This window comes from Triticum dicoccoides, chromosome 6B (genome assembly GCF_002162155.2).
Source record: "Triticum dicoccoides isolate Atlit2015 ecotype Zavitan chromosome 6B, WEW_v2.0, whole genome shotgun sequence".
NCBI classification, from domain to species: Eukaryota; Viridiplantae; Streptophyta; class Magnoliopsida; order Poales; family Poaceae; genus Triticum; species Triticum dicoccoides.
In genome coordinates this window covers 685540367-685550721 of record NC_041391.1, presented here as the reverse complement: position 1 = coordinate 685550721, position 10355 = coordinate 685540367, and the positions used below count along the sequence as shown (strand labels likewise).

The window sequence follows — 10355 nt, the reverse complement described above, 5'->3', positions numbered from 1 at the left end:
GTGTAGTTTTGATAGTTTAGGTCAGAGCTGCAAGTGCTCCTATTGCTGCACACAAGGCTTCCATTGCATGAACTGAAGTGAGGCGTCTATTGCATGAAAATTACATTACTGAAACTTATGGCAAAGCTCAAACAAGTTGCAAGGAGGAAGAAAAGATGTTTTCACAACTTGAATTTCATTAAAAAAAATTGTGTGCATACCTCCGGCCACTAATTTATTCAATAACATATGTTCTATGTGACCTAAACTTATACCTTTGGGAACTTTTTTCGAATACAAATTCGATGATTTTTTTTATAGTTTTCTCCTATGGAGGATTGGAGACCGGGTAATCATGAATGCCGAGGCCGAGAAAAGTTTGTTGCTAATTTTGGCATAATGTGAGATAAAGATGTTTTTCCTCCCTCCTTAGTTTTGCGTCGGAGAGAAAATCAAAAACTCCAGCTGCACGTACTTTTCAAGCAAAGTCTGCATGCATGCAGCATCACACAGCCCGGCTCAGGCTCTGACTGAAGTGGTAAATGGGCGGCCACGTACGATCGAGACGTGGTCAAAACCAAAAACAGACCTGAAGGCGTGATCAGCTACAATACATTTCCCTTAAAACTAAAAAAAGAGGTACAGTACATTTGCTGTTGTTGTTGTAGCTTTGCGCTTTTGCACAACAAGTGGTCCTTATCATCTTGATATGTTTCTTCTCACGATCTCTTTGTAATCCATGGCGTGCGTGCGTGCGTACAGCAGCAACACTCCCCGAACAAACAACCTATACCTACCTTTGGGCGATCAAATGGTACAAATCATACAAAGCCTTTTTCTTGCGTGAACACAACCGTGGGGTGGCATTCACCCGTGACATATATTCTGGTACGCCAAACCACCCGTGGTGTCCTGATCCAATGGTGAGGGCGATCACCTGGGCGATTATATAAATCGAGCCCCTGGACGATCCATTCCAATTTTGTCCGACAACGGGCAGTTTTGTTTTTGGTAGTAGTAGTCAGGATTTTTCTTCTCTTGTATTCATACTAGTAAACTGCACGTCCGTGATCAAGCTAACGAAGGAATGATGCCGAAGCAGAGGACGATGAGGAGAAATGCAGTGCGCGCCCATGGCATCATTATTGTGGTAGGACGCTGGACAAGAGGCCAAAGGAATGACAGCAACTACGATGTTAGTGTAGTAGGACGCGGAGAGTAGGTCCTGAGGAAGGACGCTGACGGTGATGCCAGTGTAGTAAGACGCGGGAGAGGAGGCCAAGAGAAACGACGCCGGCGGTGCCCGTGTAGTAGGACGCATGAAAGGTGGACGGGAGGAACATCGCCGACAACAACACTAGTGTAGTAGGATGCGGGAGAGGAGGCCAAGAGAAACAACTCTGACAGTGGCGTCGGGGGGTAACAGGGCGTGGGAGAAGAGACTAGATGGCGTGTCATTAATTAAAACATACCACATATATGTATTTGTCCAGTCCACAAGGGAGATATAGATCTACTCATGTATGATCATCGAAACAGAAATCATGCAACACGAATGTCGTGTGAAACTACGAGATGAAGCTACTAATCGAAGGAAATTTCAAACGGCCGACCGTGCGCCACGATCGAATTTGACAAATTAGTCCAAAATCACTCCAAACATGAACATAAAATTGAACATTTACAGTGAACGATATTACAAATAGAACCACAACATCAATGTGTTTTTTTTTCATATACTCCCTCTGTCCGAAAAAGCTTGTCTCTCAAATGGATGTATCTCGCACCAAGTTAATGTTGGATACATCCATTTCAAGGACAAGTTTGGGACAAGTTTTTTCGGACGATGGGAGTAGATCTTATCTTGTATCGGAGCATTGTTGTGTAAATTAGAAGAGAGCATGGACTGCTAAATGGAGGAGATTAGAAGTTAAACCAGTAAAACACATGCAAAGTGAGATACATCACTTATCAGGAGACACCATGTTTGCATCGGTGGAGCCACCTAGATGGGCTCCTTTGCATCGCTAGAGCATGGCTCCCTGAAAACGACCGAGTCTATTCTGAAGATGCTTTAAAATTCGTGCGGGTTAAGATTTTCATGCGACCCAGGCTACCAAACAAGCCAAAACTACACAGCGCGCGGGTCTGGATGCTCGAAGCTCCACCACCTGATTTAGTAGCACTTTCCTATGGAGTAGCGGAGATCGGGTGACGACAATCGGAAATCACGGTGCATGCATGTTCAGGGACGCATGAGACAAGTTTGTTGCTAATTTTGGCATAACATGGGATAAAGATACTTTTAGTCACTCTTTAACCATGCGTCCAAGAAAATCAAAAAAAAGACCAGCCGCCTTTTCTCTGATTAATTAGGGTAGAAAAAAACCATGCGGCCGCCAGCCGTGCACCGAAAGCATCTCAAAATCCGCATGGAGCATCACACAACCGGCTCGGAGTCAAGTGGCAAATGGGCGGCCACGTACGATCGAGACGTGATCAAGTGAAGCACACTTGGTCCCATCCACAAAAACAAAGCTGAAGGCGTGATCGACTAGTTGTTGTTGTCGTTGTTATCATCATCATCTCATGTTTCTTCTCGGGCTGTGTGATCCATGGCGTGCGTACAGCAGCAACATTCCCCGGACAAACAACCTATACCTACCTTTGGTTTCTTCAGGCGAATGGTACAAACAATACAAAGCCTTTTTCTTGCGTGAACACATCCGTGGTACTCACCATGCGACATATTCTGGTAGCCAAAAGCACCTGGCGTCCTGATCCAGCGGCGAGGATGACCACGTGTAGCTCCTTGCTAGCCACCGACCGACTCCATAAATCGAGCCCCTGGGCGATCCATCATTCATCTCAAGCTCCGACCTTCCCCGGCCGGACACCACTGTCGACTGTGGTGACTTCTCTCTGGGTCGATCCTGCTTGGCAACAACCATGGCAGCCGCCGGCCACCTCATGCTCCTGTCCTGCGTGCTCCTCCACGCCCGCCTGGCCAGCCCCGCGGAGGGCCTGGTTCGGGTGGCGCTGACGAAGCGGCCCGTGGACGAGGACGGCCCCGTCGTCGCCGGAGAGGACGCACAGCGCCTCCTCGCGTGGCGGCACGGCCTCGTCTACAACGCCGACGCCGCGCCCACAACAGGAGGTGCAGAGGGCCACGCCGTGGCGCTGAAGAACCACCTCAACGCCCAGTACTACGGCGAGGTCGGCGTCGGGACGCCGCTGCAGAACTTCACCGTCATCTTCGACACGGGCAGCGCCGACTTCTGGGTGCCCTCCTCCAAGTGCTTCCTCTCGGTGCGTGGTGTTTAGCTTGCTCCGATTTGGGTTGGGTCTTAAACATTTTGGTTATATACTTGCGATACTGATTTGGAGAGTGCGTTTTTTTGTGAATCCCTGCTGCAGATTGGATGCTATCTGCACGCGAGCTACAAGGCCAGCAAGTCCGCCACGTACAAGAAGAACGGTTTGTGTCTTGCGCCTTCCTCTTTTATACAGTGAGAAATAATTACATCCTCTCTTCCTAAATGTAAGACGATTTTGCAGTTCAAGTACTATATATATAATGTATAAATCAAGCATATTCTTGCTATCACTAAGAGACAAGGATAACATGATGCTATCCTAACACGTTATCCATGCATGTATTTCCTTCAGTTGGGGCATTAGGCAGATATCATTCATAGTATTATTAAAGCTGGAGCCAAATCCAAAAAAAAAACTGGAGGCACCAGACCCTAACTCTATTTTCATGAATCTAATTTTCATTCCCCTCTTGGCAGGAAAAAGGGTCGCACTTCGTTACGGAACCGGTGCAATTTCTGGCTATCTTAGCCAGGACAATGTGCAAGTTGGTGGTGTAGTTGTAAAAAATCAGGTTTATGCCGAGAAGTGCACACTTCTTTATGTTCTCTAACCATCCCATTTCAGAGTATACTAATTGTATTATGGTACTCTGCTAGGATTTCATCGAAGCTACCAGGGAACCAAGTATTACTTTCATGTTTAGGAAGTTCGATGGCATTCTCGGTCTTGGATTTAAAGAAATCGCTAGGGGCGGTGCTGAACCTGTCTGGTGAGCAAAGCTATTTGTATGAATATCCCAGTTATAGCTTTGTTTGGTAATATATGGTATCAACATTGGATATTAATCAATATTTCATTACTTATATGCTTGTCGTATGCATGGTGTGTTATTAAGATCTGGATATTGCACCGAGGGTTCTCCTAATTTGTTTGATGCCATATTGCAAAAATGTAAAGTTGATAGAGTGCTTTGGATCGGGTCGGTTAGATCTTTCCGGTACACCTACCTTCTGTTGGTGCAGACGAACTCGATCCAGCGCCGGCCATGGTGGTGTGGTGACGGCGGCGACGTGGACTGAGATGGCGGCGGCGGTGTGCTTCCCATAAGCACCGCGCTTACCCTAAATCGGTAGGGATTGTAGGTGGGGATTGTGGCAGCGATTAACCTCGTAAGTCGTGCCCCGGCCCTCACCTCTGTTTATATAGCGCGGGTCACAGGGGCCCACCAACCATGGTTTGGTTGGGCGTCCCCTATCAGGGCGCGAGTCAGGGGCCCGTTCGACCTGTTGGGTTCGAATGGGAGAGAGATCAACCTAACAAAAGTATCATGGAATTGGCACCCTTGAATATGAGGCATATAACCATATCCATTATCACTGACATCACAAGAATATTTATAGGTACAACATGGTTAACCAACATCTGGTTGGTAGCCCTGTTTTCTCGTTCTGGTTCAACCGGCATGCTGGTGAAGGGCAGGGGGAGAAATTGTGTTTGGAGGAATCGATCCTAAGCATCACAAGGAAGAACATAAATACGTTCCTGTTACTAAGAAGGGATACTGGCAGGTGGGTCTCTTTGAGTTAGTTGAGTAGTTTTAACATTCAAGAAGTGGAAACTAATTGTTGCCGAGAAGTTTTGACTCACTTGTTGCTTTTTTTTTTGCGTGTCACTTGTTGCAGTTTGATATGGGTGATGTCTTGATTGGAGGAAAGTCCACAGGTACCAACTTGCCAAAAAAATAACAATTCCTATTATTGTGATTACTATACTTTTATACAAATAAAAAGTGTTTACAACCATTTTACTTATACTCTCTATGTATTAGGATTATGTACATCTCGCTGTGCAGCTATAGCAGATTCGGGAACTTCGTTGCTTGTTGGTCCCACTGTATGTCTTGGAGCTCTGTTTATCTTTATTTACATACATAAGCAAGGAAAAAGGCTCTACATCATCTGATCATTGATTGCTATATAAAATTGAATAATCAGCATTTCTAGTATACCAATTTTGACGATCCTTGCCCCAAAATTTTGGCATAAGTTTTACTTTTTGCCGTAGAGAATGTGTATTGCTACAAGTGAAGATGCATCCTATGATAGATTTAATTTATAGCTTTTTTTATTAAACTTTTGATGACTACACTTGAAGGGTAGGCACTAAAGCAAACTGAAGCATAATGCATATAAACTCCCAAATAAATTTGGAAAATAATAACTTCTACAAAGTAAATATGCACCAATAGGTACATTACATAATGTGAATGTTAGTGAAACAGAGCCCGATAGACCACTTGAATCATAACAGATGCAATATAATTATCAATGCCTCATAGTTTCTACTAGGGAGGGTGCATATTCTATTTTTAGTTTAATATTTTTGTGTCTTAGACAACCAAATCAACAACGAATATGCAGGCAATAATTACTCAGATAAATGAAAAGATTGGTGCACCTGGGATTTTCAGCCAAGAGTGCAAGGAAGTTGCTTCTCAGTACGGGCAACGGATCTTAGATCTATTGCTAAATGAGGTTTGCATATTTCCAAAGGTTTCTTTCTTATTTGATTAGTCATATCTTAGGCTTATAAAATTATTTTGTGTGGGTCTATGATGCAGATCGACCCAACATAAATATGTCCTTCTGTTGGTCTATGCACTCACGGTGGAACTCCAGGTGTAAGGTAAGAGTTGTGAACTCGTGAACAACAACAAAGCCTTTAACCTCTCCTACTGTTTACACGTTCAAAAAAACAAGTTGGGGTAGGCTAGAGGTGAAACCCATAAGATCTCGCAACCAACTCAAGGTTCTGACACATGGATAGCAAGCTTCCACGCACCCTTGTCCATGGCTAATTCTCTGGTGATACTCCAGTCCTTCATATCCCTCTTTACGGACTCCTCCCATGTCAAATTTGGTCTACCCCGACCTCTCTTAACATTATCGGCACGCTTAAGCTATCCGCTATGCACTGAAGCGTCTAGAGGCCTGCGCTGAATATGTCCAAACCATCTCAGACAATGTTGGACAAGCTTCTCTTCAATCGGCGCTACCCCAACTCTGTCATGTATATCATCATTCTAGACTCGTTCCTTCTTTGTGTGGCCACACATCCATCTCAACATGTGCATCTCTGGCACACCTAACTGTTGAACATATTGCCTTTTAGTTGGCCAACACTCAGCGCCATACAACATTGCGGGTCGAACTGCCATTCTATAGAACTTGTCTTTTAGCTTTTGTGGCACTCTCTTATCACAGAGAATTCCAGAAGCTTGGTGCCACTTCATCCATCCGGCTTTGGTTCGATGATTGACATCTTCATCGATATCTCCATCCTTTTGCGGCATAGACCCCAAATATCTAAAGATGTCCTTCTGAGGCACCACCTGCCCATCAAGGCAAACCTCCTTCTCCTTGTGCCTATTAGTACTGAAACCACACCTCATGTACTCGAAGACCATTGGATTTCAAGGTTTGTCTCTATAGCTCTAACTTCCTATTAACCCTCGTCCGACTATCATCGACTAGCACCACATCGTCCGCAAAGAGCATACACCATGGGATATCTCCTTGTATATCCCTTGTGGCATCATCCATCACTAGAGCGAAAAGATAAGGGCTCAAAGCTGACCCTTGGTGCAGTCCTATTTTAATCGGAAGTCATCAGTGTCGCCATCACTTGTTCGAACACTTATCACAACATTATCGTGAATGTCCTTGATGAGGGTAATGTACTTTGCTGGGACTTTGTGTTTCTCCAAGGCCCACCACATGACATTCTGCGGTATCTTATCGTAGGCCTTCTCCAAGTCAATGAACACCATATGTAGGTCCTTCTTTTGCTCCATGTATCTCTCCATGAGTTATCATACCAAGAAAATCGGTTCCATGGTTGATCTCCTAGGCATGAAACCAAACTGATTTTTGGTCACCTTTGTCATACTTCTTAAGCGGTGCTCAATGACTCTCTCCCATAGCTTCATTGTATGGCTCATCAGCTTAATTCTACGGTAATTAGTGCAACTTTGAGGCATATGTAACCAAGAGGCGGGGTATACATCACATGACATATATACTGGCATATGTAGTCGGGAGAAGTGATCTAAGAGCACCGTGCACAACAAGGCAAATCTTAAACTCAACCTAAAAATGATGGAATTGATACATCAAGGAGATGTAACAGAAAATTATTTTATAATATTAAAAGTGTACTTGTGGAAGTAAGAGAGCAATTCATGAGTGAGTAATTATAGAGTGCAAGATTTCAAGTTATTTTCTCATCCATTCGACCAATCTTCTTAGATGGTTTGTATTGATTCATTAAAGACAAGTTCCGCCTTCTATATTGGTATAGAGATTCAATGTTTACACGTAAAATTATTTTTAAATTAGTGGTCACTTCATTATGAATGATACCATTGGTAGTACCAGGCTATGCAATTTCCAAAAAGGGGCAAATTTAATATCAGACGCTTAAATTTTCTTCAAATATATCTTCTATAGCCAAGGACGCGTGATTTTACATTAAGACTACAAACAACAATGTCAAACAATTCGATGACTACGAGGACTTTTTATGTTAAAAAATATTTTTCTGAATGAGCTTTGAAATTATACCCAACTCCTTCACCACAATTTCCAAATTTTGCAACCTATCAAATTCCATCCAAAATTCCACCAAAAATATTTTGTTATCTAGCACAGAATAAATATAATATCTTGTTGGTAGAAATGTTGGTGTGCATGAAGTTAGTTTTATGCCATTTTTACCTCACATTGGTTTACTTATGTGTCGATGGTTTACATTGTTTCCTCCTGCAACGTAATGGCAGCTTTGGTATTCGGACTGTGGTAGATGATGAAACCGAGAGATCAAATGATGCCATGTGCCATGTTTGTGAGATGGCTGTTATGTGGGCAAAGAACCAACTTGCACAGGATCAAACATGGGATCTTATATTGAAGTACATTAATACGGTATGTTTACTATCTCTTATACAAATGAGATTCACACCATAACACATTTGAGTTGTACAAACTTTGCTAAATTAGCTTACCTTGTAGCTATGTGGCTATATCCCTAGCCCTATGGGAGAATCATCAGTGGACTGCAAAAGACTTGCATCCATGCCTGACGTCGCCTTCTCCATCGGCGGCAAAAAGTTTGCACTCACACCAGAGCAAGTATTGATTTTCTCCATGATTACTACCTTCATATTTTTGGGTTGAATTTGATTCAAAATAGGTACCAAGTCCACCAATTTATTGAGTGTCATTATATTAAAGATTTCAGATGTTCTGTTTTCCCACTACCTTTTTGAAACTTTACTCCTAGGTCCATAATATTGGTTTTATCCTTAATTTTCTTAGGCCACCTATGTACTCTAGAAATTTCCTTAGATATTTGTAGTATTGTATGCTTCGTGCCCCCCCCCCCTTCTATAAATGTATATTTGGTCAAAGAAATGGTACCACACAAGGTTTAGTACTGTACACATAGTTAAAACTTTGTTTATTTAGTGCAACCGGAGGCGGTACAACTGGAAGGAAACAAGCTATAGAGATCATAGTGGAACTAAATGATGGCAAAGTATGCATATTAGATTCCCTTGCTTCTGGAAATAATTATAAGTGCTTGAAGAAAATCGATCTCATGCATTCATATTTATATATTTCTTGCACTCTCCTTCTATTATAGTAAACTAAAATGGCTCCACACTATTTACATTGTTTAGTACATCCTGAAGATTGGCGAGGGAGATGCTACTAAGTGCATCAGTGGATTCGTAGCTATGGACATTCCTCCTCCCCGTGGTCCTATCTGGTAAAATTATGCATGTCTTATGTTTTCATAGCTTTTTCCTATATATATGAGATCGATGTTAATCCTTTTCAACTGTAGAACTTAAGTTTCATCATACAATTGTGTTAGTTTTGTTGGATAATGGAACCTTTCATTACTACATCATTTATTAGAAAGTCGCCAAACAATGATCTCACCCGAAAGTGGGAAAGAAGACAACAATACTAGCCAACATAAGAAGAGTGTAATATGCCATCCAAGATTACTCTCAATACTAGGAAGCCTAACATTGACACTCCATCCAAATCGAGACATAAACTTGTTGGTAATACACTCGAGGTTCTTAGTGAAAAGCTCCATCATCCCAGCGTTGCACCTTCTGTAGCAACACCCATGGCCACAACTAACTGTTATGCATGTACCAAGAATTATTCCGATAAAATGACATTCTCATCCACCTAAACATGATGTAGCTCATATAGGGAAACCTGATTATCAACATGATGTCCAAAAGGATCTCAGTAATACAATGCAATATAGGCTTTTAAAGCCTCATCCCTTTCGATTAAACTATCATGTTGCTTGATTTTGAGTATTGATTTAGGCATTGATCATGTTTGGTTTAATAATACTTAGTGTGGAACTAATAAAAGATATTTGCCAATTTCAAACTTTTAGGAATTTATGAGACTTATTTGATTATATCTAGTCTTTTGTTTTGTTATAAACATTCCAAATATTGGGACTCGTGGAACTTGCGCCTCTCAACTCTGACAATCAGAACTTTTTATGGCAGGATCTTGGGTGATATATTCATGGGAGCCTATCACACTGTCTTTGACTATGGTAAAATGAAGGTTGGCTTCGCGAAGGCGGCATAGATAACTGGATGAGCTGCGGAAGATCCGGCTTTTCAGGCCAATTTCATGCTCATAGACGCTTCGTAATGCATGTGTGGTCTGAGATTAATAAGTATGTATATTTTGATTTGACCAAGATATAGTAATGAATCCATATAGACATGGTTACTATTAATTGCTCCAACAAGGTGTGCATGCCTCCGTTATTACTATTCTTCCTAAGGTGGATTGTAAACTGAAAACTGAGGCAACATGAACTTGCATCACAAATAAAACTCAAATGCGAGACCACCCCTATGCACTTGGGTCGGCGCCCATGGTTGTCCTTAGGCCGACGCTACTCTACTGCTTAGGTTGCCGCCCCATCTTGCCTATGCCGCCAGGCACCCT

The 10355-nt window shown here is 42.5% G+C and overlaps 1 pseudogene; it reads left to right on the top strand.

The window, feature by feature from the left end:
• The first annotated feature begins 2859 nt into the window (after positions 1-2859).
• LOC119320058 lies at positions 2860-10140 on the top strand (annotated as a pseudogene).
• Positions 10141-10355: the final 215 nt, after the last annotated feature.